The 21,943-nt window shown below is 54.9% G+C and overlaps 49 non-coding genes across 49 annotated transcripts; 39 read left to right on the top strand and 10 right to left on the bottom strand.

The window, feature by feature from the left end:
* The first annotated feature begins 504 nt into the window (after window positions 1–504).
* On the top strand, window positions 505–578 carry Trnai-aau (transfer RNA isoleucine (anticodon AAU)). Its single transcript has one exon. It is a non-coding gene; the product is annotated as a tRNA-Ile (tRNA).
* A 604-nt stretch (window positions 579–1,182) lies between these two features.
* Trnag-ucc (transfer RNA glycine (anticodon UCC)) lies at window positions 1,183–1,254 on the bottom strand. The gene has a single exon. It is a non-coding gene; the product is annotated as a tRNA-Gly (tRNA).
* Window positions 1,255–1,594: 340 nt separating this feature from the next.
* On the top strand, window positions 1,595–1,666 carry Trnag-gcc (transfer RNA glycine (anticodon GCC)). Its single transcript has one exon. It is a non-coding gene; the product is annotated as a tRNA-Gly (tRNA).
* A 380-nt stretch (window positions 1,667–2,046) lies between these two features.
* Window positions 2,047–2,119, top strand: Trnam-cau (transfer RNA methionine (anticodon CAU)). Its single transcript has one exon. It is a non-coding gene; the product is annotated as a tRNA-Met (tRNA).
* A 304-nt stretch (window positions 2,120–2,423) lies between these two features.
* Trnae-uuc (transfer RNA glutamic acid (anticodon UUC)) lies at window positions 2,424–2,495 on the top strand. The gene has a single exon. It is a non-coding gene; the product is annotated as a tRNA-Glu (tRNA).
* A 198-nt stretch (window positions 2,496–2,693) lies between these two features.
* Trnai-aau (transfer RNA isoleucine (anticodon AAU)) lies at window positions 2,694–2,768 on the top strand. The gene has a single exon. It is a non-coding gene; the product is annotated as a tRNA-Ile (tRNA).
* Window positions 2,769–3,371: 603 nt separating this feature from the next.
* Window positions 3,372–3,443, bottom strand: Trnag-ucc (transfer RNA glycine (anticodon UCC)). The gene has a single exon. It is a non-coding gene; the product is annotated as a tRNA-Gly (tRNA).
* A 340-nt stretch (window positions 3,444–3,783) lies between these two features.
* Window positions 3,784–3,854, top strand: Trnag-gcc (transfer RNA glycine (anticodon GCC)). The gene has a single exon. It is a non-coding gene; the product is annotated as a tRNA-Gly (tRNA).
* A 380-nt stretch (window positions 3,855–4,234) lies between these two features.
* Window positions 4,235–4,307, top strand: Trnam-cau (transfer RNA methionine (anticodon CAU)). The gene has a single exon. It is a non-coding gene; the product is annotated as a tRNA-Met (tRNA).
* Window positions 4,308–4,612: 305 nt separating this feature from the next.
* Window positions 4,613–4,684, top strand: Trnae-uuc (transfer RNA glutamic acid (anticodon UUC)). The gene has a single exon. It is a non-coding gene; the product is annotated as a tRNA-Glu (tRNA).
* A 199-nt stretch (window positions 4,685–4,883) lies between these two features.
* Window positions 4,884–4,957, top strand: Trnai-aau (transfer RNA isoleucine (anticodon AAU)). The gene has a single exon. It is a non-coding gene; the product is annotated as a tRNA-Ile (tRNA).
* A 604-nt stretch (window positions 4,958–5,561) lies between these two features.
* Window positions 5,562–5,633, bottom strand: Trnag-ucc (transfer RNA glycine (anticodon UCC)). Its single transcript has one exon. It is a non-coding gene; the product is annotated as a tRNA-Gly (tRNA).
* A 341-nt stretch (window positions 5,634–5,974) lies between these two features.
* Window positions 5,975–6,045, top strand: Trnag-gcc (transfer RNA glycine (anticodon GCC)). The gene has a single exon. It is a non-coding gene; the product is annotated as a tRNA-Gly (tRNA).
* Window positions 6,046–6,425: 380 nt separating this feature from the next.
* Window positions 6,426–6,498, top strand: Trnam-cau (transfer RNA methionine (anticodon CAU)). Its single transcript has one exon. It is a non-coding gene; the product is annotated as a tRNA-Met (tRNA).
* A 305-nt stretch (window positions 6,499–6,803) lies between these two features.
* On the top strand, window positions 6,804–6,875 carry Trnae-uuc (transfer RNA glutamic acid (anticodon UUC)). Its single transcript has one exon. It is a non-coding gene; the product is annotated as a tRNA-Glu (tRNA).
* A 199-nt stretch (window positions 6,876–7,074) lies between these two features.
* Window positions 7,075–7,148, top strand: Trnai-aau (transfer RNA isoleucine (anticodon AAU)). Its single transcript has one exon. It is a non-coding gene; the product is annotated as a tRNA-Ile (tRNA).
* Window positions 7,149–7,752: 604 nt separating this feature from the next.
* On the bottom strand, window positions 7,753–7,825 carry Trnag-ucc (transfer RNA glycine (anticodon UCC)). Its single transcript has one exon. It is a non-coding gene; the product is annotated as a tRNA-Gly (tRNA).
* Window positions 7,826–8,165: 340 nt separating this feature from the next.
* Window positions 8,166–8,236, top strand: Trnag-gcc (transfer RNA glycine (anticodon GCC)). Its single transcript has one exon. It is a non-coding gene; the product is annotated as a tRNA-Gly (tRNA).
* Window positions 8,237–8,616: 380 nt separating this feature from the next.
* Window positions 8,617–8,689, top strand: Trnam-cau (transfer RNA methionine (anticodon CAU)). Its single transcript has one exon. It is a non-coding gene; the product is annotated as a tRNA-Met (tRNA).
* Window positions 8,690–8,993: 304 nt separating this feature from the next.
* Trnae-uuc (transfer RNA glutamic acid (anticodon UUC)) lies at window positions 8,994–9,065 on the top strand. Its single transcript has one exon. It is a non-coding gene; the product is annotated as a tRNA-Glu (tRNA).
* A 198-nt stretch (window positions 9,066–9,263) lies between these two features.
* On the top strand, window positions 9,264–9,337 carry Trnai-aau (transfer RNA isoleucine (anticodon AAU)). Its single transcript has one exon. It is a non-coding gene; the product is annotated as a tRNA-Ile (tRNA).
* A 602-nt stretch (window positions 9,338–9,939) lies between these two features.
* On the bottom strand, window positions 9,940–10,013 carry Trnag-ucc (transfer RNA glycine (anticodon UCC)). Its single transcript has one exon. It is a non-coding gene; the product is annotated as a tRNA-Gly (tRNA).
* A 340-nt stretch (window positions 10,014–10,353) lies between these two features.
* Trnag-gcc (transfer RNA glycine (anticodon GCC)) lies at window positions 10,354–10,424 on the top strand. The gene has a single exon. It is a non-coding gene; the product is annotated as a tRNA-Gly (tRNA).
* Window positions 10,425–10,804: 380 nt separating this feature from the next.
* Trnam-cau (transfer RNA methionine (anticodon CAU)) lies at window positions 10,805–10,877 on the top strand. Its single transcript has one exon. It is a non-coding gene; the product is annotated as a tRNA-Met (tRNA).
* A 305-nt stretch (window positions 10,878–11,182) lies between these two features.
* Trnae-uuc (transfer RNA glutamic acid (anticodon UUC)) lies at window positions 11,183–11,254 on the top strand. The gene has a single exon. It is a non-coding gene; the product is annotated as a tRNA-Glu (tRNA).
* Window positions 11,255–11,452: 198 nt separating this feature from the next.
* On the top strand, window positions 11,453–11,526 carry Trnai-aau (transfer RNA isoleucine (anticodon AAU)). Its single transcript has one exon. It is a non-coding gene; the product is annotated as a tRNA-Ile (tRNA).
* A 603-nt stretch (window positions 11,527–12,129) lies between these two features.
* Trnag-ucc (transfer RNA glycine (anticodon UCC)) lies at window positions 12,130–12,201 on the bottom strand. Its single transcript has one exon. It is a non-coding gene; the product is annotated as a tRNA-Gly (tRNA).
* A 340-nt stretch (window positions 12,202–12,541) lies between these two features.
* Trnag-gcc (transfer RNA glycine (anticodon GCC)) lies at window positions 12,542–12,612 on the top strand. Its single transcript has one exon. It is a non-coding gene; the product is annotated as a tRNA-Gly (tRNA).
* A 380-nt stretch (window positions 12,613–12,992) lies between these two features.
* Window positions 12,993–13,065, top strand: Trnam-cau (transfer RNA methionine (anticodon CAU)). Its single transcript has one exon. It is a non-coding gene; the product is annotated as a tRNA-Met (tRNA).
* Window positions 13,066–13,369: 304 nt separating this feature from the next.
* Window positions 13,370–13,441, top strand: Trnae-uuc (transfer RNA glutamic acid (anticodon UUC)). Its single transcript has one exon. It is a non-coding gene; the product is annotated as a tRNA-Glu (tRNA).
* Window positions 13,442–13,639: 198 nt separating this feature from the next.
* Window positions 13,640–13,713, top strand: Trnai-aau (transfer RNA isoleucine (anticodon AAU)). Its single transcript has one exon. It is a non-coding gene; the product is annotated as a tRNA-Ile (tRNA).
* Window positions 13,714–14,316: 603 nt separating this feature from the next.
* Window positions 14,317–14,388, bottom strand: Trnag-ucc (transfer RNA glycine (anticodon UCC)). The gene has a single exon. It is a non-coding gene; the product is annotated as a tRNA-Gly (tRNA).
* Window positions 14,389–14,728: 340 nt separating this feature from the next.
* Window positions 14,729–14,799, top strand: Trnag-gcc (transfer RNA glycine (anticodon GCC)). Its single transcript has one exon. It is a non-coding gene; the product is annotated as a tRNA-Gly (tRNA).
* Window positions 14,800–15,179: 380 nt separating this feature from the next.
* Trnam-cau (transfer RNA methionine (anticodon CAU)) lies at window positions 15,180–15,252 on the top strand. Its single transcript has one exon. It is a non-coding gene; the product is annotated as a tRNA-Met (tRNA).
* Window positions 15,253–15,556: 304 nt separating this feature from the next.
* Trnae-uuc (transfer RNA glutamic acid (anticodon UUC)) lies at window positions 15,557–15,628 on the top strand. Its single transcript has one exon. It is a non-coding gene; the product is annotated as a tRNA-Glu (tRNA).
* A 198-nt stretch (window positions 15,629–15,826) lies between these two features.
* On the top strand, window positions 15,827–15,900 carry Trnai-aau (transfer RNA isoleucine (anticodon AAU)). Its single transcript has one exon. It is a non-coding gene; the product is annotated as a tRNA-Ile (tRNA).
* Window positions 15,901–16,503: 603 nt separating this feature from the next.
* On the bottom strand, window positions 16,504–16,575 carry Trnag-ucc (transfer RNA glycine (anticodon UCC)). Its single transcript has one exon. It is a non-coding gene; the product is annotated as a tRNA-Gly (tRNA).
* Window positions 16,576–16,915: 340 nt separating this feature from the next.
* Trnag-gcc (transfer RNA glycine (anticodon GCC)) lies at window positions 16,916–16,986 on the top strand. The gene has a single exon. It is a non-coding gene; the product is annotated as a tRNA-Gly (tRNA).
* Window positions 16,987–17,366: 380 nt separating this feature from the next.
* On the top strand, window positions 17,367–17,439 carry Trnam-cau (transfer RNA methionine (anticodon CAU)). The gene has a single exon. It is a non-coding gene; the product is annotated as a tRNA-Met (tRNA).
* A 304-nt stretch (window positions 17,440–17,743) lies between these two features.
* Window positions 17,744–17,815, top strand: Trnae-uuc (transfer RNA glutamic acid (anticodon UUC)). Its single transcript has one exon. It is a non-coding gene; the product is annotated as a tRNA-Glu (tRNA).
* A 198-nt stretch (window positions 17,816–18,013) lies between these two features.
* On the top strand, window positions 18,014–18,087 carry Trnai-aau (transfer RNA isoleucine (anticodon AAU)). Its single transcript has one exon. It is a non-coding gene; the product is annotated as a tRNA-Ile (tRNA).
* A 603-nt stretch (window positions 18,088–18,690) lies between these two features.
* Window positions 18,691–18,762, bottom strand: Trnag-ucc (transfer RNA glycine (anticodon UCC)). Its single transcript has one exon. It is a non-coding gene; the product is annotated as a tRNA-Gly (tRNA).
* Window positions 18,763–19,102: 340 nt separating this feature from the next.
* On the top strand, window positions 19,103–19,173 carry Trnag-gcc (transfer RNA glycine (anticodon GCC)). Its single transcript has one exon. It is a non-coding gene; the product is annotated as a tRNA-Gly (tRNA).
* A 380-nt stretch (window positions 19,174–19,553) lies between these two features.
* On the top strand, window positions 19,554–19,626 carry Trnam-cau (transfer RNA methionine (anticodon CAU)). Its single transcript has one exon. It is a non-coding gene; the product is annotated as a tRNA-Met (tRNA).
* Window positions 19,627–19,930: 304 nt separating this feature from the next.
* On the top strand, window positions 19,931–20,002 carry Trnae-uuc (transfer RNA glutamic acid (anticodon UUC)). Its single transcript has one exon. It is a non-coding gene; the product is annotated as a tRNA-Glu (tRNA).
* A 198-nt stretch (window positions 20,003–20,200) lies between these two features.
* On the top strand, window positions 20,201–20,274 carry Trnai-aau (transfer RNA isoleucine (anticodon AAU)). Its single transcript has one exon. It is a non-coding gene; the product is annotated as a tRNA-Ile (tRNA).
* A 603-nt stretch (window positions 20,275–20,877) lies between these two features.
* Window positions 20,878–20,949, bottom strand: Trnag-ucc (transfer RNA glycine (anticodon UCC)). Its single transcript has one exon. It is a non-coding gene; the product is annotated as a tRNA-Gly (tRNA).
* A 340-nt stretch (window positions 20,950–21,289) lies between these two features.
* Window positions 21,290–21,360, top strand: Trnag-gcc (transfer RNA glycine (anticodon GCC)). Its single transcript has one exon. It is a non-coding gene; the product is annotated as a tRNA-Gly (tRNA).
* Window positions 21,361–21,740: 380 nt separating this feature from the next.
* Window positions 21,741–21,813, top strand: Trnam-cau (transfer RNA methionine (anticodon CAU)). Its single transcript has one exon. It is a non-coding gene; the product is annotated as a tRNA-Met (tRNA).
* Window positions 21,814–21,943: the final 130 nt, after the last annotated feature.

Below are 21,943 nucleotides of genomic sequence, written 5' to 3' on the forward strand. Positions count from 1 at the left end.
GTTTCAACGCTTCAGCGGGAAAATGTTTACTCCCTGTTATTGCTACTTACAGCTTCCCTTTTCCTCTTCTCCCAGCAGAGCATGAAGCCAAAAAGCATTGCTCTGAGACGTTTGAGGTGTGCGCCTTGCCAGTCAGTATGCGCAAAGATGCTCGCAAAGAGAGAAGGGCGACGACGCGGGACTCGACACGAAATGCGCCAAGCGACCGTCCGAAGCGTCGAGTGAGCGCCCACGTCCGTGTGGTCTGGTGGCTAGGATACCTGGCCTTTCACCCAGGAGGCCCGGGTTCAATTCCCGGTACCGGAACGGAATTTTTCCCACACGAATCGTGACAAGTTTGAGCTGTCCGAACTGCCGTTTCCCGTCCTGCTCGCAATATAGCTACTGTTTCGTGAGCGTTAGCAGGATACAGACAAGGGAAGCAGACACACGACGACCATAGAAATGACGTATGGCTTCATGCCACATGTTTCGAGCGTAGGGCTGAGCATCTGCGTCCGTCGAGGCCCGTTAGCTCAGTTGGTTAGAGCGTCGTGCTAATAACGCGAAGGTCGTGGGTTCGATCCCCCCACGGGCCATTACGCTTTTACTACCACGAAAAGGCAGCGCCGATTTCAGCTGGCGAGTGTGATGACCAAAAGATCATCACTCTGCGTGGAAGCCGGACAGACAGAGGATCCGACCCGACTTGTCGGGAAGCGCTACAGCATTCACTCGGCAATGGCCATCATATGTTGAATACACTGGTTCTCATACGATAAAGAGAAAATGAAAGAAAGTGTCCGATTGCCGATATGTAACAACTTTGGCCCTTGTCAGTACTTGGCGGGTGAGCGCATGGGACACAGGGTGCTGTTGGCAGTTTCGCTTCCTATTTTTCTTTCTCCTTTGTTTTCGGAGCTACAGCCCGATTCGGTCAGGGAGACGCCACCGTGAAATGAAGGGGCGTGCTGTGTGTCCATCGCCTCGCCTCGCCTCTCCTTACCTCTCTCAGTCGTTTTCTCGTGCTTGTCGTTTTGATATAGGCCGATTGGAGAGCGTCAGCTCTCGCGTCAGCTGAGCAAAGTCGAGACAAGTCGAGACACACTATCTATAGGCTGGTCTGCAGCGAGTAAGAGGCGGCAAAACATTAATGTAAGGGCGCGTGGCAAAAGTACTCATACGCGAAATTTAAAAGCCTGCTGCGGTGGCCGGGAATCGAACCCGGATCAACTGCTTGGAAGGCAACTATGCTGACCATTACACCACCACCGCACAAGCGAGCGCCCCGACGCCGCGCGGTGTCGGCTTCCCGCCTGTCGGCAGCGGCCGAAGGTGATCGTACCTGCAGGCGCATTTCGAGGTAGGCTAGGGGAACACATCCAGTTGCATTCGGACGGCGTATCCACGCACACTTCGCATCCTTTGGCAAGAGTCGGCGCCGGCGACGCAAGAGTACGCAGAGGACCGCGTTCTGGCGGCATTTTTAAGCAGTGCAGTGCAGGATTCAGCGTCTGCAGCATCTTCTCGACAGAATGCTACGGCGCTCGACGGCAGTCCCACTTTCCCTTGCGACATGCGCTCGGGAAGCAGCGTGAACGTACTACCGCCCCGAGCATCGGTGGTTCAGTGGTAGAATGCCTCGCCTGCCACGCGGGCGGCCCGGGTTCGATTCCCGGCCGATGCATCATTTTGCTTTTCCCGCGATAGTGCTGCCGTGTGGCTTTCGCGCTTGAGATGCACGATCCACAAGAATATATAGCTGGATTCCCTTGAGAAGAACCGAGAACGCAGCACTCGCGGGTCCCCACTAGGACGCTCGCATCATGTTCTACAGACTAGCGCCGGCCTGGCCTCACAAGTTGCTGTGTCCAGGTGCCTCCGAGGCACTGAACTTTAACGACAAGGAGTGCTGCCTATCGTTGCAACAGCTGCAGCAACACCGCAATCAAATGGGCCGGCAATGCACGTGTAGTAACAGAACACGTTATCCAGGAAGTACAGTGTCTCTACGTCTAATATTGGGTACGGGGTTTACCTATTTTCGAGGGCAAGCGGTGCACCCGTGCCTCGGTAGCGCAGTAGGCAGCGCGTAAGTCTCATAATCTTAAGGTCGTGAGTTCGATCCTCACCCGGGGCATTTAATTTTCTGTGACTGATGGTGGTGCTGTTGCTAGGGCACCAACTTATTTCTTGATTGTTATCCACGACGTTTCAACGCTTCAGCGGGAAAATGTTTACTCCCTGTTATTGCTACTTACAGCTTCCCTTTTCCTCTTCTCCCAGCAGAGCATGAAGCCAAAAGCATTGCTCTGAGACGTTTGAGGTGTGCGCCTTGCCAGTCAGTATGCGCAAAGATGCTCGCAAAGAGAGAAGGGCGACGACGCGGGACTCGACACGAAATGCGCCAAGCGACCGTCCGAAGCGTCGAGTGAGCGCCCACGTCCGGTGTGGTCTGGTGGCTAGGATACCTGGCTTTCACCCAGGAGGCCCGGGTTCAATTCCCGGTACCGGAACGGAATTTTTCCCACACGAATCGTGACAAGTTTGAGCTGTCCGAACTGCCGTTTCCCGTCCTGCTCGCAATATAGCTACTGTTTCGTGAGCGTTAGCAGGATACAGACAAGGGAAGCAGACACACGACGACCATAGAAATGACGTATGGCTTCATGCCACATGTTTCGAGCGTAGGGCTGAGCATCTGCGTCCGTCGAGGCCCGTTAGCTCAGTTGGTTAGAGCGTCGTGCTAATAACGCGAAGGTCGTGGGTTCGATCCCCCCCACGGGCCATTACGCTTTTACTACCACGAAAAGGCAGCGCCGATTTCAGCTGGCGAGTGTGATGACCAAAAGATCATCACTCTGCGTGGAAGCCGACAGACAGAGGATCCGACCCGACTTGTCGGGAAGCGCTACAGCATTCACTCGGCAATGGCCATCATATGTTGAATACACTGGTTCTCATACGATAAAGAGAAAATGAAAGAAAGTGTCCGATTGCCGATATGTAACAACTTTGGCCCTTGTCAGTACTTGGGCGGGTGAGCGCATGGGAACACAGGGTGCTGTTGGCAGTTTCGCTTCCTATTTTTCTTTCTCCTTTGTTTTCGGAGCTACAGCCCGATTCGGTCAGGGAGACGCCACCGTGAAATGAAGGGGCGTGCTGTGTGTCCATCGCCTCGCCTCGCCTCTCCTTACCTCTCTCAGTCGTTTCTCGTGCTTGTCGTTTTGATATAGGCCGATTGGAGAGCGTCAGCTCTCGCGTCAGCTGAGCAAAGTCGAGACAAGTCGAGACACACTATCTATAGGCTGGTCTGCAGCGAGTAAGAGGCGGCAAAACATTAATGTAAGGGCGCGTGGCAAAAGTACTCATACGCGAAATTAAAAGCCTGCTGCGGTGGCCGGGAATCGAACCCGGATCAACTGCTTGGAAGGCAACTATGCTGACCATTACACCACCACCGCACAAGCGAGCGCCCCGACGCCGCGCGGTGTCGGCTTCCCGCCTGTCGGCAGCGGCCGAAGGTGATCGTACCTGCAGGCGCATTTCGAGGTAGGCTAGGGGAACACATCCAGTTGCATTCGGACGGCGTATCCACGCACACTTCGCATCCTTTGGCAAGAGTCGGCGCCGGCGACGCAAGAGTACGCAGAGGACCGCGTTCTGGCGGCATTTTTAAGCAGTGCAGTGCAGGATTCAGCGTCTGCAGCATCTTCTCGACAGAATGCTACGGCGCTCGACGGCAGTCCCACTTTCCCTTGCGACATGCGCTCGGGAAGCAGCGTGAACGTACTACCGCCCCGAGCATCGGTGGTTCAGTGGTAGAATGCTCGCCTGCCACGCGGGCGGCCCGGGTTCGATTCCCGGCCGATGCATCATTTTGCTTTTCCCGCGATAGTGCTGCCGTGTGGCTTTCGCGCTTGAGATGCACGATCCACAAGAATATATAGCTGGATTCCCTTGAGAAGAACCGAGAACGCAGCACTCGCGGGTCCCCACTAGGACGCTCGCATCATGTTCTACAGACTAGCGCCGGCCTGGCCTCACAAGTTGCTGTGTCCAGGTGCCTCCGAGGCACTGAACTTTAACGACAAGGAGTGCTGCCTATCGTTGCAACAGCTGCAGCAACACCGCAATCAAATGGGCCGGCAATGCACGTGTAGTAACAGAACACGTTATCCAGGAAGTACAGTGTCTCTACGTCTAATATTGGGTACGGGGTTTACCTATTTTCGAGGGCAAGCGGTGCACCCGTGCCTCGGTAGCGCAGTAGGCAGCGCGTAAGTCTCATAATCTTAAGGTCGTGAGTTCGATCCTCACCCGGGGCATTTAATTTTCTGTGACTGATGGTGGTGCTGTTGCTAGGGCACCAACTTATTTCTTGATTGTTATCCACGACGTTTCAACGCTTCAGCGGGAAAATGTTTACTCCCTGTTATTGCTACTTACAGCTTCCCTTTTCCTCTTCTCCCAGCAGAGCATGAAGCCAAAAGCATTGCTCTGAGACGTTTGAGGTGTGCGCCTTGCCAGTCAGTATGCGCAAAGATGCTCGCAAAGAGAGAAGGGCGACGGACGCGGGACTCGACACGAAATGCGCCAAGCGACCGTCCGAAGCGTCGAGTGAGCGCCCACGTCCGGTGTGGTCTGGTGGCTAGGATACCTGGCTTTCACCCAGGAGGCCCGGGTTCAATTCCCGGTACCGGAACGGAATTTTTCCCACACGAATCGTGACAAGTTTGAGCTGTCCGAACTGCCGTTTCCCCGTCCTGCTCGCAATATAGCTACTGTTTCGTGAGCGTTAGCAGGATACAGACAAGGGAAGCAGACACACGACGACCATAGAAATGACGTATGGCTTCATGCCACATGTTTCGAGCGTAGGGCTGAGCATCTGCGTCCGTCGAGGCCCGTTAGCTCAGTTGGTTAGAGCGTCGTGCTAATAACGCGAAGGTCGTGGGTTCGATCCCCCCACGGGCCATTACGCTTTTACTACCACGAAAAGGCAGCGCCGATTTCAGCTGGCGAGTGTGATGACCAAAAGATCATCACTCTGCGTGGAAGCCGACAGACAGAGGATCCGACCCGACTTGTCGGGAAGCGCTACAGCATTCACTCGGCAATGGCCATCATATGTTGAATACACTGGTTCTCATACGATAAAGAGAAAATGAAAGAAAGTGTCCGATTGCCGATATGTAACAACTTTGGCCCTTGTCAGTACTTGGGCGGGTGAGCGCATGGGAACACAGGGTGCTGTTGGCAGTTTCGCTTCCTATTTTTCTTTCTCCTTTGTTTTCGGAGCTACAGCCCGATTCGGTCAGGGAGACGCCACCGTGAAATGAAGGGGCGTGCTGTGTGTCCATCGCCTCGCCTCGCCTCTCCTTACCTCTCTCAGTCGTTTCTCGTGCTTGTCGTTTTGATATAGGCCGATTGGGAGAGCGTCAGCTCTCGCGTCAGCTGAGCAAAGTCGAGACAAGTCGAGACACACTATCTATAGGCTGGTCTGCAGCGAGTAAGAGGCGGCAAAACATTAATGTAAGGGCGCGTGGCAAAAGTACTCATACGCGAAATTAAAAGCCTGCTGCGGTGGCCGGGAATCGAACCCGGATCAACTGCTTGGAAGGCAACTATGCTGACCATTACACCACCACCGCACAAGCGAGCGCCCCGACGCCGCGCGGTGTCGGCTTCCCGCCTGTCGGCAGCGGCCGAAGGTGATCGTACCTGCAGGCGCATTTCGAGGTAGGCTAGGGGAACACATCCAGTTGCATTCGGACGGCGTATCCACGCACACTTCGCATCCTTTGGCAAGAGTCGGCGCCGGCGACGCAAGAGTACGCAGAGGACCCGCGTTCTGGCGGCATTTTTAAGCAGTGCAGTGCAGGATTCAGCGTCTGCAGCATCTTCTCGACAGAATGCTACGGCGCTCGACGGCAGTCCCACTTTCCCTTGCGACATGCGCTCGGGAAGCAGCGTGAACGTACTACCGCCCCGAGCATCGGTGGTTCAGTGGTAGAATGCTCGCCTGCCACGCGGGCGGCCCGGGTTCGATTCCCGGCCGATGCATCATTTTGCTTTTCCCGCGATAGTGCTGCCGTGTGGCTTTCGCGCTTGAGATGCACGATCCACAAGAATATATAGCTGGATTCCCTTGAGAAGAACCGAGAACGCAGCACTCGCGGGTCCCCACTAGGACGCTCGCATCATGTTCTACAGACTAGCGCCGGCCTGGCCTCACAAGTTGCTGTGTCCAGGTGCCTCCGAGGCACTGAACTTTAACGACAAGGAGTGCTGCCTATCGTTGCAACAGCTGCAGCAACACCGCAATCAATGGGCCGGCAATGCACGTGTAGTAACAGAACACGTTATCCAGGAAGTACAGTGTCTCTACGTCTAATATTGGGTACGGGGTTTTACCTATTTTCGAGGGCAAGCGGTGCACCCGTGCCTCGGTAGCGCAGTAGGCAGCGCGTAAGTCTCATAATCTTAAGGTCGTGAGTTCGATCCTCACCCGGGGCATTTAATTTTCTGTGACTGATGGTGGTGCTGTTGCTAGGGCACCCAACTTATTTCTTGATTGTTATCCACGACGTTTCAACGCTTCAGCGGGAAAATGTTTACTCCCTGTTATTGCTACTTACAGCTTCCCTTTTCCTCTTCTCCCAGCAGAGCATGAAGCCAAAAGCATTGCTCTGAGACGTTTGAGGTGTGCGCCTTGCCAGTCAGTATGCGCAAAGATGCTCGCAAAGAGAGAAGGGCGACGACGCGGGACTCGACACGAAATGCGCCAAGCGACCGTCCGAAGCGTCGAGTGAGCGCCCACGTCCGGTGTGGTCTGGTGGCTAGGATACCTGGCTTTCACCCAGGAGGCCCGGGTTCAATTCCCGGTACCGGAACGGAATTTTTCCCACACGAATCGTGACAAGTTTGAGCTGTCCGAACTGCCGTTTCCCGTCCTGCTCGCAATATAGCTACTGTTTCGTGAGCGTTAGCAGGATACAGACAAGGGAAGCAGACACACGACGACCATAGGAAATGACGTATGGCTTCATGCCACATGTTTCGAGCGTAGGGCTGAGCATCTGCGTCCGTCGAGGCCCGTTAGCTCAGTTGGTTAGAGCGTCGTGCTAATAACGCGAAGGTCGTGGGTTCGATCCCCCCACGGGCCATTACGCTTTTACTACCACGAAAAGGCAGCGCCGATTTCAGCTGGCGAGTGTGATGACCAAAAGATCATCACTCTGCGTGGAAGCCGACAGACAGAGGATCCGACCCGACTTGTCGGGAAGCGCTACAGCATTCACTCGGCAATGGCCATCATATGTTGAATACACTGGTTCTCATACGATAAAGAGAAAATGAAAGAAAGTGTCCGATTGCCGATATGTAACAACTTTGGCCCTTGTCAGTACTTGGGGCGGGTGAGCGCATGGGAACACAGGGTGCTGTTGGCAGTTTCGCTTCCTATTTTCTTTCTCCTTTGTTTTCGGAGCTACAGCCCGATTCGGTCAGGGAGACGCCACCGTGAAATGAAGGGGCGTGCTGTGTGTCCATCGCCTCGCCTCGCCTCTCCTTACCTCTCTCAGTCGTTTCTCGTGCTTGTCGTTTTGATATAGGGCCGATTGGAGAGCGTCAGCTCTCGCGTCAGCTGAGCAAAGTCGAGACAAGTCGAGACACACTATCTATAGGCTGGTCTGCAGCGAGTAAGAGGCGGCAAAACATTAATGTAAGGGCGCGTGGCAAAAGTACTCATACGCGAAATTAAAAGCCTGCTGCGGTGGCCGGGAATCGAACCCGGATCAACTGCTTGGAAGGCAACTATGCTGACCATTTACACCACCACCGCACAAGCGAGCGCCCCGACGCCGCGCGGTGTCGGCTTCCCGCCTGTCGGCAGCGGCCGAAGGTGATCGTACCTGCAGGCGCATTTCGAGGTAGGCTAGGGGAACACATCCAGTTGCATTCGGACGGCGTATCCACGCACACTTCGCATCCTTTGGCAAGAGTCGGCGCCGGCGACGCAAGAGTACGCAGAGGACCGCGTTCTGGCGGCATTTTTAAGCAGTGCAGTGCAGGATTCAGCGTCTGCAGCATCTTCTCGACAGAATGCTACGGCGCTCGACGGCAGTCCCACTTTCCCTTGCGACATGCGCTCGGGAAGCAGCGTGAACGTACTACCGCCCCGAGCATCGGTGGTTCAGTGGTAGAATGCTCGCCTGCCACGCGGGCGGCCCGGGTTCGATTCCCGGCCGATGCATCATTTTGCTTTTCCCGCGATAGTGCTGCCGTGTGGCTTTCGCGCTTGAGATGCACGATCCACAAGAATATATAGCTGGATTCCCTTGAGAAGAACCGAGAACGCAGCACTCGCGGGTCCCCACTAGGACGCTCGCATCATGTTCTACAGACTAGCGCCGGCCTGGCCTCACAAGTTGCTGTGTCCAGGTGCCTCCGAGGCACTGAACTTTAACGACAAGGAGTGCTGCCTATCGTTGCAACAGCTGCAGCAACACCGCAATCAAATGGGCCGGCAATGCACGTGTAGTAACAGAACACGTTATCCAGGAAGTACAGTGTCTCTACGTCTAATATTGGGTACGGGGTTTACCTATTTTCGAGGGCAAGCGGTGCACCCGTGCCTCGGTAGCGCAGTAGGCAGCGCGTAAGTCTCATAATCTTAAGGTCGTGAGTTCGATCCTCACCCGGGGCATTTAATTTTCTGTGACTGATGGTGGTGCTGTTGCTAGGGCACCAACTTATTTCTTGATTGTTATCCACGACGTTTCAACGCTTCAGCGGGAAAATGTTTACTCCCTGTTATTGCTACTTACAGCTTCCCTTTTCCTCTTCTCCCAGCAGAGCATGAAGCCAAAAGCATTGCTCTGAGACGTTTGAGGTGTGCGCCTTGCCAGTCAGTATGCGCAAAGATGCTCGCAAAGAGAGAAGGGCGACGACGCGGGACTCGACACGAAATGCGCCAAGCGACCGTCCGAAGCGTCGAGTGAGCGCCCACGTCCGGTGTGGTCTGGTGGCTAGGATACCTGGCTTTCACCCAGGAGGCCCGGGTTCAATTCCCGGTACCGGAACGGAATTTTTCCCACACGAATCGTGACAAGTTTGAGCTGTCCGAACTGCCGTTTCCCGTCCTGCTCGCAATATAGCTACTGTTTCGTGAGCGTTAGCAGGATACAGACAAGGGAAGCAGACACACGACGACCATAGAAATGACGTATGGCTTCATGCCACATGTTTCGAGCGTAGGGCTGAGCATCTGCGTCCGTCGAGGCCCGTTAGCTCAGTTGGTTAGAGCGTCGTGCTAATAACGCGAAGGTCGTGGGTTCGATCCCCCCACGGGCCATTACGCTTTTACTACCACGAAAAGGCAGCGGCCGATTTCAGCTGGCGAGTGTGATGACCAAAGATCATCACTCTGCGTGGAAGCCGACAGACAGAGGATCCGACCGACTTGTCGGGAAGCGCTACAGCATTCACTCGGCAATGGCCATCATATGTTGAATACACTGGTTCTCATACGATAAAGAGAAAATGAAAGAAAGTGTCCGATTGCCGATATGTAACAACTTTGGCCCTTGTCAGTACTTGGGCGGGTGAGCGCATGGGAACACAGGGTGCTGTTGGCAGTTTCGCTTCCTATTTTTCTTTCTCCTTTGTTTTCGGAGCTACAGCCCGATTCGGTCAGGGAGACGCCACCGTGAAATGAAGGGGCGTGCTGTGTGTCCATCGCCTCGCCTCGCCTCTCCTTACCTCTCTCAGTCGTTTCTCGTGCTTGTCGTTTTGATATAGGCCGATTGGAGAGCGTCAGCTCTCGCGTCAGCTGAGCAAAGTCGAGACAAGTCGAGACACACTATCTATAGGCTGGGTCTGCAGCGAGTAAGAGGCGGCAAAACATTAATGTAAGGGCGCGTGGCAAAAGTACTCATACGCGAATTAAAAGCCTGCTGCGGTGGCCGGGAATCGAACCCGGATCAACTGCGCTTGGAAGGCAACTATGCTGACCATTACACCACCACCGCACAAGCGAGCGCCCCGACGCCGCGCGGTGTCGGCTTCCCGCCTGTCGGCAGCGGCCGAAGGTGATCGTACCTGCAGGCGCATTTCGAGGTAGGCTAGGGGAACACATCCAGTTGCATTCGGACGGCGTATCCACGCACACTTCGCATCCTTTGGCAAGAGTCGGCGCCGGCGACGCAAGAGTACGCAGAGGACCGCGTTCTGGCGGCATTTTTAAGCAGTGCAGTGCAGGATTCAGCGTCTGCAGCATCTTCTCGACAGAATGCTACGGCGCTCGACGGCAGTCCCACTTTCCCTTGCGACATGCGCTCGGGAAGCAGCGTGAACGTACTACCGCCCCGAGCATCGGTGGTTCAGTGGTAGAATGCTCGCCTGCCACGCGGGCGGCCCGGGTTCGATTCCCGGCCGATGCATCATTTTGCTTTTCCCGCGATAGTGCTGCCGTGTGGCTTTCGCGCTTGAGATGCACGATCCACAAGAATATATAGCTGGATTCCCTTGAGAAGAACCGAGAACGCAGCACTCGCGGGTCCCCACTAGGACGCTCGCATCATGTTCTACAGACTAGCGCCGGCCTGGCCTCACAAGTTGCTGTGTCCAGGTGCCTCCGAGGCACTGAACTTTAACGACAAGGAGTGCTGCCTATCGTTGCAACAGCTGCAGCAACACCGCAATCAAATGGGCCGGCAATGCACGTGTAGTAACAGAACACGTTATCCAGGAAGTACAGTGTCTCTACGTCTAATATTGGGTACGGGGTTTACCTATTTTCGAGGGCAAGCGGTGCACCCGTGCCTCGGTAGCGCAGTAGGCAGCGCGTAAGTCTCATAATCTTAAGGTCGTGAGTTCGATCCTCACCCGGGGCATTTAATTTTCTGTGACTGATGGTGGTGCTGTTGCTAGGGCACCAACTTATTTCTTGATTGTTATCCACGACGTTTCAACGCTTCAGCGGGAAAATGTTTACTCCCTGTTATTGCTACTTACAGCTTCCCTTTTCCTCTTCTCCCCAGCAGAGCATGAAGCCAAAAGCATTGCTCTGAGACGTTTGAGGTGTGCGCCTTGCCAGTCAGTATGCGCAAAGATGCTCGCAAAGAGAGAAGGGCGACGACGCGGGACTCGACACGAAATGCGCCAAGCGACCGTCCGAAGCGTCGAGTGAGCGCCCACGTCCGGTGTGGTCTGGTGGCTAGGATACCTGGCTTTCACCCAGGAGGCCCGGGTTCAATTCCCGGTACCGGAACGGAATTTTTCCCACACGAATCGTGACAAGTTTGAGCTGTCCGAACTGCCGTTTCCCGTCCTGCTCGCAATATAGCTACTGTTTCGTGAGCGTTAGCAGGATACAGACAAGGGAAGCAGACACACGACGACCATAGAAATGACGTATGGCTTCATGCCACATGTTTCGAGCGTAGGGCTGAGCATCTGCGTCCGTCGAGGCCCGTTAGCTCAGTTGGTTAGAGCGTCGTGCTAATAACGCGAAGGTCGTGGGTTCGATCCCCCCACGGGCCATTACGCTTTTACTACCACGAAAAGGCAGCGCCGATTTCAGCTGGCGAGTGTGATGACCAAAAGATCATCACTCTGCGTGGAAGCCGACAGACAGAGGATCCGACCCGACTTGTCGGGAAGCGCTACAGCATTCACTCGGCAATGGCCATCATATGTTGAATACACTGGTTCTCATACGATAAAGAGAAAATGAAAGAAAGTGTCCGATTGCCGATATGTAACAACTTTGGCCCTTGTCAGTACTTGGGCGGGTGAGCGCATGGGAACACAGGGTGCTGTTGGCAGTTTCGCTTCCTATTTTTCTTTCTCCTTTGTTTTCGGAGCTACAGCCCGATTCGGTCAGGGAGACGCCACCGTGAAATGAAGGGGCGTGCTGTGTGTCCATCGCCTCGCCTCGCCTCTCCTTACCTCTCTCAGTCGTTTCTCGTGCTTGTCGTTTTGATATAGGCCGATTGGAGAGCGTCAGCTCTCGCGTCAGCTGAGCAAAGTCGAGACAAGTCGAGACACACTATCTATAGGCTGGTCTGCAGCGAGTAAGAGGCGGCAAAACATTAATGTAAGGGCGCGTGGCAAAAGTACTCATACGCGAAATTAAAAGCCTGCTGCGGTGGCCGGGAATCGAACCCGGATCAACTGCTTGGAAGGCAACTATGCTGACCATTACACCACCACCGCACAAGCGAGCGCCCCGACGCCGCGCGGTGTCGGCTTCCCGCCTGTCGGCAGCGGCCGAAGGTGATCGTACCTGCAGGCGCATTTCGAGGTAGGCTAGGGGAACACATCCAGTTGCATTCGGACGGCGTATCCACGCACACTTCGCATCCTTTGGCAAGAGTCGGCGCCGGCGACGCAAGAGTACGCAGAGGACCGCGTTCTGGCGGCATTTTTAAGCAGTGCAGTGCAGGATTCAGCGTCTGCAGCATCTTCTCGACAGAATGCTACGGCGCTCGACGGCAGTCCCACTTTCCCTTGCGACATGCGCTCGGGAAGCAGCGTGAACGTACTACCGCCCCGAGCATCGGTGGTTCAGTGGTAGAATGCTCGCCTGCCACGCGGGCGGCCCGGGTTCGATTCCCGGCCGATGCATCATTTTGCTTTTCCCGCGATAGTGCTGCCGTGTGGCTTTCGCGCTTGAGATGCACGATCCACAAGAATATATAGCTGGATTCCCTTGAGAAGAACCGAGAACGCAGCACTCGCGGGTCCCCACTAGGACGCTCGCATCATGTTCTACAGACTAGCGCCGGCCTGGCCTCACAAGTTGCTGTGTCCAGGTGCCTCCGAGGCACTGAACTTTAACGACAAGGAGTGCTGCCTATCGTTGCAACAGCTGCAGCAACACCGCAATCAAATGGGCCGGCAATGCACGTGTAGTAACAGAACACGTTATCCAGGAAGTACAGTGTCTCTACGTCTAATATTGGGTACGGGGTTTACCTATTTTCGAGGGCAAGCGGTGCACCCGTGCCTCGGTAGCGCAGTAGGCAGCGCGTAAGTCTCATAATCTTAAGGTCGTGAGTTCGATCCTCACCCGGGGCATTTAATTTTCTGTGACTGATGGTGGTGCTGTTGCTAGGGCACCAACTTATTTCTTGATTGTTATCCACGACGTTTCAACGCTTCAGCGGGAAAATGTTTACTCCCTGTTATTGCTACTTACAGCTTCCCTTTTCCTCTTCTCCCAGCAGAGCATGAAGCCAAAAGCATTGCTCTGAGACGTTTGAGGTGTGCGCCTTGCCAGTCAGTATGCGCAAAGATGCTCGCAAAGAGAGAAGGGCGACGACGCGGGACTCGACACGAAATGCGCCAAGCGACCGTCCGAAGCGTCGAGTGAGCGCCCACGTCCGGTGTGGTCTGGTGGCTAGGATACCTGGCTTTCACCCAGGAGGCCCGGGTTCAATTCCCGGTACCGGAACGGAATTTTTCCCACACGAATCGTGACAAGTTTGAGCTGTCCGAACTGCCGTTTCCCGTCCTGCTCGCAATATAGCTACTGTTTCGTGAGCGTTAGCAGGATACAGACAAGGGAAGCAGACACACGACGACCATAGAAATGACGTATGGCTTCATGCCACATGTTTCGAGCGTAGGGCTGAGCATCTGCGTCCGTCGAGGCCCGTTAGCTCAGTTGGTTAGAGCGTCGTGCTAATAACGCGAAGGTCGTGGGTTCGATCCCCCCACGGGCCATTACGCTTTTACTACCACGAAAAGGCAGCGCCGATTTCAGCTGGCGAGTGTGATGACCAAAAGATCATCACTCTGCGTGGAAGCCGACAGACAGAGGATCCGACCCGACTTGTCGGGAAGCGCTACAGCATTCACTCGGCAATGGCCATCATATGTTGAATACACTGGTTCTCATACGATAAAGAGAAAATGAAAGAAAGTGTCCGATTGCCGATATGTAACAACTTTGGCCCTTGTCAGTACTTGGGCGGGTGAGCGCATGGGAACACAGGGTGCTGTTGGCAGTTTCGCTTCCTATTTTTCTTTCTCCTTTGTTTTCGGAGCTACAGCCCGATTCGGTCAGGGAGACGCCACCGTGAAATGAAGGGGCGTGCTGTGTGTCCATCGCCTCGCCTCGCCTCTCCTTACCTCTCTCAGTCGTTTCTCGTGCTTGTCGTTTTGATATAGGCCGATTGGAGAGCGTCAGCTCTCGCGTCAGCTGAGCAAAGTCGAGACAAGTCGAGACACACTATCTATAGGCTGGTCTGCAGCGAGTAAGAGGCGGCAAAACATTAATGTAAGGGCGCGTGGCAAAAGTACTCATACGCGAAATTAAAAGCCTGCTGCGGTGGCCGGGAATCGAACCCGGATCAACTGCTTGGAAGGCAACTATGCTGACCATTACACCACCACCGCACAAGCGAGCGCCCCGACGCCGCGCGGTGTCGGCTTCCCGCCTGTCGGCAGCGGCCGAAGGTGATCGTACCTGCAGGCGCATTTCGAGGTAGGCTAGGGGAACACATCCAGTTGCATTCGGACGGCGTATCCACGCACACTTCGCATCCTTTGGCAAGAGTCGGCGCCGGCGACGCAAGAGTACGCAGAGGACCGCGTTCTGGCGGCATTTTTAAGCAGTGCAGTGCAGGATTCAGCGTCTGCAGCATCTTCTCGACAGAATGCTACGGCGCTCGACGGCAGTCCCACTTTCCCTTGCGACATGCGCTCGGGAAGCAGCGTGAACGTACTACCGCCCCGAGCATCGGTGGTTCAGTGGTAGAATGCTCGCCTGCCACGCGGGCGGCCCGGGTTCGATTCCCGGCCGATGCATCATTTTGCTTTTCCCGCGATAGTGCTGCCGTGTGGCTTTCGCGCTTGAGATGCACGATCCACAAGAATATATAGCTGGATTCCCTTGAGAAGAACCGAGAACGCAGCACTCGCGGGTCCCCACTAGGACGCTCGCATCATGTTCTACAGACTAGCGCCGGCCTGGCCTCACAAGTTGCTGTGTCCAGGTGCCTCCGAGGCACTGAACTTTAACGACAAGGAGTGCTGCCTATCGTTGCAACAGCTGCAGCAACACCGCAATCAAATGGGCCGGCAATGCACGTGTAGTAACAGAACACGTTATCCAGGAAGTACAGTGTCTCTACGTCTAATATTGGGTACGGGGTTTACCTATTTTCGAGGGCAAGCGGTGCACCCGTGCCTCGGTAGCGCAGTAGGCAGCGCGTAAGTCTCATAATCTTAAGGTCGTGAGTTCGATCCTCACCCGGGGCATTTAATTTTCTGTGACTGATGGTGGTGCTGTTGCTAGGGCACCAACTTATTTCTTGATTGTTATCCACGACGTTTCAACGCTTCAGCGGGAAAATGTTTACTCCCTGTTATTGCTACTTACAGCTTCCCTTTTCCTCTTCTCCCAGCAGAGCATGAAGCCAAAAGCATTGCTCTGAGACGTTTGAGGTGTGCGCCTTGCCAGTCAGTATGCGCAAAGATGCTCGCAAAGAGAGAAGGGCGACGACGCGGGACTCGACACGAAATGCGCCAAGCGACCGTCCGAAGCGTCGAGTGAGCGCCCACGTCCGGTGTGGTCTGGTGGCTAGGATACCTGGCTTTCACCCAGGAGGCCCGGGTTCAATTCCCGGTACCGGAACGGAATTTTTCCCACACGAATCGTGACAAGTTTGAGCTGTCCGAACTGCCGTTTCCCGTCCTGCTCGCAATATAGCTACTGTTTCGTGAGCGTTAGCAGGATACAGACAAGGGAAGCAGACACACGACGACCATAGAAATGACGTATGGCTTCATGCCACATGTTTCGAGCGTAGGGCTGAGCATCTGCGTCCGTCGAGGCCCGTTAGCTCAGTTGGTTAGAGCGTCGTGCTAATAACGCGAAGGTCGTGGGTTCGATCCCCCCACGGGCCATTACGCTTTTACTACCACGAAAAGGCAGCGCCGATTTCAGCTGGCGAGTGTGATGACCAAAAGATCATCACTCTGCGTGGAAGCCGACAGACAGAGGATCCGACCCGACTTGTCGGGAAGCGCTACAGCATTCACTCGGCAATGGCCATCATATGTTGAATACACTGGTTCTCATACGATAAAGAGAAAATGAAAGAAAGTGTCCGATTGCCGATATGTAACAACTTTGGCCCTTGTCAGTACTTGGGCGGGTGAGCGCATGGGAACACAGGGTGCTGTTGGCAGTTTCGCTTCCTATTTTTCTTTCTCCTTTGTTTTCGGAGCTACAGCCCGATTCGGTCAGGGAGACGCCACCGTGAAATGAAGGGGCGTGCTGTGTGTCCATCGCCTCGCCTCGCCTCTCCTTACCTCTCTCAGTCGTTTCTCGTGCTTGTCGTTTTGATATAGGCCGATTGGAGAGCGTCAGCTCTCGCGTCAGCTGAGCAAAGTCGAGACAAGTCGAGACACACTATCTATAGGCTGGTCTGCAGCGAGTAAGAGGCGGCAAAACATTAATGTAAGGGCGCGTGGCAAAAGTACTCATACGCGAAATTAAAAGCCTGCTGCGGTGGCCGGGAATCGAACCCGGATCAACTGCTTGGAAGGCAACTATGCTGACCATTACACCACCACCGCACAAGCGAGCGCCCCGACGCCGCGCGGTGTCGGCTTCCCGCCTGTCGGCAGCGGCCGAAGGTGATCGTACCTGCAGGCGCATTTCGAGGTAGGCTAGGGGAACACATCCAGTTGCATTCGGACGGCGTATCCACGCACACTTCGCATCCTTTGGCAAGAGTCGGCGCCGGCGACGCAAGAGTACGCAGAGGACCGCGTTCTGGCGGCATTTTTAAGCAGTGCAGTGCAGGATTCAGCGTCTGCAGCATCTTCTCGACAGAATGCTACGGCGCTCGACGGCAGTCCCACTTTCCCTTGCGACATGCGCTCGGGAAGCAGCGTGAACGTACTACCGCCCCGAGCATCGGTGGTTCAGTGGTAGAATGCTCGCCTGCCACGCGGGCGGCCCGGGTTCGATTCCCGGCCGATGCATCATTTTGCTTTTCCCGCGATAGTGCTGCCGTGTGGCTTTCGCGCTTGAGATGCACGATCCACAAGAATATATAGCTGGATTCCCTTGAGAAGAACCGAGAACGCAGCACTCGCGGGTCCCCACTAGGACGCTCGCATCATGTTCTACAGACTAGCGCCGGCCTGGCCTCACAAGTTGCTGTGTCCAGGTGCCTCCGAGGCACTGAACTTTAACGACAAGGAGTGCTGCCTATCGTTGCAACAGCTGCAGCAACACCGCAATCAAATGGGCCGGCAATGCACGTGTAGTAACAGAACACGTTATCCAGGAAGTACAGTGTCTCTACGTCTAATATTGGGTACGGGGTTTACCTATTTTCGAGGGCAAGCGGTGCACCCGTGCCTCGGTAGCGCAGTAGGCAGCGCGTAAGTCTCATAATCTTAAGGTCGTGAGTTCGATCCTCACCCGGGGCATTTAATTTTCTGTGACTGATGGTGGTGCTGTTGCTAGGGCACCAACTTATTTCTTGATTGTTATCCACGACGTTTCAACGCTTCAGCGGGAAAATGTTTACTCCCTGTTATTGCTACTTACAGCTTCCCTTTTCCTCTTCTCCCAGCAGAGCATGAAGCCAAAAGCATTGCTCTGAGACGTTTGAGGTGTGCGCCTTGCCAGTCAGTATGCGCAAAGATGCTCGCAAAGAGAGAAGGGCGACGACGCGGGACTCGACACGAAATGCGCCAAGCGACCGTCCGAAGCGTCGAGTGAGCGCCCACGTCCGGTGTGGTCTGGTGGCTAGGATACCTGGCTTTCACCCAGGAGGCCCGGGTTCAATTCCCGGTACCGGAACGGAATTTTTCCCACACGAATCGTGACAAGTTTGAGCTGTCCGAACTGCCGTTTCCCGTCCTGCTCGCAATATAGCTACTGTTTCGTGAGCGTTAGCAGGATACAGACAAGGGAAGCAGACACACGACGACCATAGAAATGACGTATGGCTTCATGCCACATGTTTCGAGCGTAGGGCTGAGCATCTGCGTCCGTCGAGGCCCGTTAGCTCAGTTGGTTAGAGCGTCGTGCTAATAACGCGAAGGTCGTGGGTTCGATCCCCCCACGGGCCATTACGCTTTTACTACCACGAAAAGGCAGCGCCGATTTCAGCTGGCGAGTGTGATGACCAAAAGATCATCACTCTGCGTGGAAGCCGACAGACAGAGGATCCGACCCGACTTGTCGGGAAGCGCTACAGCATTCACTCGGCAATGGCCATCATATGTTGAATACACTGGTTCTCATACGATAAAGAGAAAATGAAAGAAAGTGTCCGATTGCCGATATGTAACAACTTTGGCCCTTGTCAGTACTTGGGCGGGTGAGCGCATGGGAACACAGGGTGCTGTTGGCAGTTTCGCTTCCTATTTTTCTTTCTCCTTTGTTTTCGGAGCTACAGCCCGATTCGGTCAGGGAGACGCCACCGTGAAATGAAGGGGCGTGCTGTGTGTCCATCGCCTCGCCTCGCCTCTCCTTACCTCTCTCAGTCGTTTCTCGTGCTTGTCGTTTTGATATAGGCCGATTGGAGAGCGTCAGCTCTCGCGTCAGCTGAGCAAAGTCGAGACAAGTCGAGACACACTATCTATAGGCTGGTCTGCAGCGAGTAAGAGGCGGCAAAACATTAATGTAAGGGCGCGTGGCAAAAGTACTCATACGCGAAATTAAAAGCCTGCTGCGGTGGCCGGGAATCGAACCCGGATCAACTGCTTGGAAGGCAACTATGCTGACCATTACACCACCACCGCACAAGCGAGCGCCCCGACGCCGCGCGGTGTCGGCTTCCCGCCTGTCGGCAGCGGCCGAAGGTGATCGTACCTGCAGGCGCATTTCGAGGTAGGCTAGGGGAACACATCCAGTTGCATTCGGACGGCGTATCCACGCACACTTCGCATCCTTTGGCAAGAGTCGGCGCCGGCGACGCAAGAGTACGCAGAGGACCGCGTTCTGGCGGCATTTTTAAGCAGTGCAGTGCAGGATTCAGCGTCTGCAGCATCTTCTCGACAGAATGCTACGGCGCTCGACGGCAGTCCCACTTTCCCTTGCGACATGCGCTCGGGAAGCAGCGTGAACGTACTACCGCCCCGAGCATCGGTGGTTCAGTGGTAGAATGCTCGCCTGCCACGCGGGCGGCCCGGGTTCGATTCCCGGCCGATGCATCATTTTGCTTTTCCCGCGATAGTGCTGCCGTGTGGCTTTCGCGCTTGAGATGCACGATCCACAAGAATATATAGCTGGATTCCCTTGAGAAGAACCGAGAACGCAGCACTCGCGGGTCCCCACTAGGACGCTCGCATCATGTTCTACAGACTAGCGCCGGCCTGGCCTCACAAGTTGCTGTGTCCAGGTGCCTCCGAGGCACTGAACTTTAACGACAAGGAGTGCTGCCTATCGTTGCAACAGCTGCAGCAACACCGCAATCAAATGGGCCGGCAATGCACGTGTAGTAACAGAACACGTTATCCAGGAAGTACAGTGTCTCTACGTCTAATATTGGGTACGGGGTTTACCTATTTTCGAGGGCAAGCGGTGCACCCGTGCCTCGGTAGCGCAGTAGGCAGCGCGTAAGTCTCATAATCTTAAGGTCGTGAGTTCGATCCTCACCCGGGGCATTTAATTTTCTGTGACTGATGGTGGTGCTGTTGCTAGGGCACCAACTTATTTCTTGATTGTTATCCACGACGTTTCAACGCTTCAGCGGGAAAATGTTTACTCCCTGTTATTGCTACTTACAGCTTCCCTTTTCCTCTTCTCCCAGCAGAGCATGAAGCCAAAAGCATTGCTCTGAGACGTTTGAGGTGTGCGCCTTGCCAGTCAGTATGCGCAAAGATGCTCGCAAAGAGAGAAGGGCGACGACGCGGGACTCGACACGAAATGCGCCAAGCGACCGTCCGAAGCGTCGAGTGAGCGCCCACGTCCGGTGTGGTCTGGTGGCTAGGATACCTGGCTTTCACCCAGGAGGCCCGGGTTCAATTCCCGGTACCGGAACGGAATTTTTCCCACACGAATCGTGACAAGTTTGAGCTGTCCGAACTGCCGTTTCCCGTCCTGCTCGCAATATAGCTACTGTTTCGTGAGCGTTAGCAGGATACAGACAAGGGAAGCAGACACACGACGACCATAGAAATGACGTATGGCTTCATGCCACATGTTTCGAGCGTAGGGCTGAGCATCTGCGTCCGTCGAGGCCCGTTAGCTCAGTTGGTTAGAGCGTCGTGCTAATAACGCGAAGGTCGTGGGTTCGATCCCCCCACGGGCCATTACGCTTTTACTACCACGAAAAGGCAGCGCCGATTTCAGCTGGCGAGTGTGATGACCAAAAGATCATCACTCTGCGTGGAAGCCGACAGACAGAGGATCCGACCCGACTTGTCGGGAAGCGCTACAGCATTCACTCGGCAATGGCCATCATATGTTGAATACACTGGTTCTCATACGATAAAGAGAAAATGAAAGAAAGTGTCCGATTGCCGATATGTAACAACTATGGCCCTTGTCAGTACTTGGGCGGGTGAGCGCATGGGAACACAGGGTGCTGTTGGCAGTTTCGCTTCCTATTTTTCTTTCTCCTTTGTTTTCGGAGCTACAGCCCGATTCGGTCAGGGAGACGCCACCGTGAAATGAAGGGGCGTGCTGTGTGTCCATCGCCTCGCCTCGCCTCTCCTTACCTCTCTCAGTCGTTTCTCGTGCTTGTCGTTTTGATATAGGCCGATTGGAGAGCGTCAGCTCTCGCGTCAGCTGAGCAAAGTCGAGACAAGTCGAGACACACTATCTATAGGCTGGTCTGCAGCGAGTAAGAGGCGGCAAAACATTAATGTAAGGGCGCGTGGCAAAAGTACTCATACGCGAAATTAAAAGCCTGCTGCGGTGGCCGGGAATCGAACCCGGATCAACTGCTTGGAAGGCAACTATGCTGACCATTACACCACCACCGCACAAGCGAGCGCCCCGACGCCGCGCGGTGTCGGCTTCCCGCCTGTCGGCAGCGGCCGAAGGTGATCGTACCTGCAGGCGCATTTCGAGGTAGGCTAGGGGAACACATCCAGTTGCATTCGGACGGCGTATCCACGCACACTTCGCATCCTTTGGCAAGAGTCGGCGCCGGCGACGCAAGAGTACGCAGAGGACCGCGTTCTGGCGGCATTTTTAAGCAGTGCAGTGCAGGATTCAGCGTCTGCAGCATCTTCTCGACAGAATGCTACGGCGCTCGACGGCAGTCCCACTTTCCCTTGCGACATGCGCTCGGGAAGCAGCGTGAACGTACTACCGCCCCGAGCATCGGTGGTTCAGTGGTAGAATGCTCGCCTGCCACGCGGGCGGCCCGGGTTCGATTCCCGGCCGATGCATCATTTTGCTTTTCCCGCGATAGTGCTGCCGTGTGGCTTTCGCGCTTGAGATGCACGATCCACAAGAATATATAGCTGGATTCCCTTGAGAAGAACCGAGAACGCAGCACTCGCGGGTCCCCACTAGGACGCTCGCATCATGTTCTACAGACTAGCGCCGGCCTGGCCTCACAAGTTGCTGTGTCCAGGTGCCTCCGAGGCACTGAACTTTAACGACAAGGAGTGCTGCCTATCGTTGCAACAGCTGCAGCAACACCGCAATCAAATGGGCCGGCAATGCACGTGTAGTAACAGAACACGTTATCCAGGAAGTACAGTGTCTCTACGTCTAATATTGGGTACGGGGTTTACCTATTTTCGAGGGCAAGCGGTGCACCCGTGCCTCGGTAGCGCAGTAGGCAGCGCGTAAGTCTCATAATCTTAAGGTCGTGAGTTCGATCCTCACCCGGGGCATTTAATTTTCTGTGACTGATGGTGGTGCTGTTGCTAGGGCACCAACTTATTTCTTGATTGTTATCCACGACGTTTCAACGCTTCAGCGGGAAAATGTTTACTCCCTGTTATTGCTACTTACAGCTTCCCT

The sequence above is a fragment of the Schistocerca cancellata genome, unplaced genomic scaffold (genome assembly GCF_023864275.1).
Source record: "Schistocerca cancellata isolate TAMUIC-IGC-003103 unplaced genomic scaffold, iqSchCanc2.1 HiC_scaffold_320, whole genome shotgun sequence".
Classification (NCBI taxonomy): Eukaryota; Metazoa; Arthropoda; class Insecta; order Orthoptera; family Acrididae; genus Schistocerca; species Schistocerca cancellata.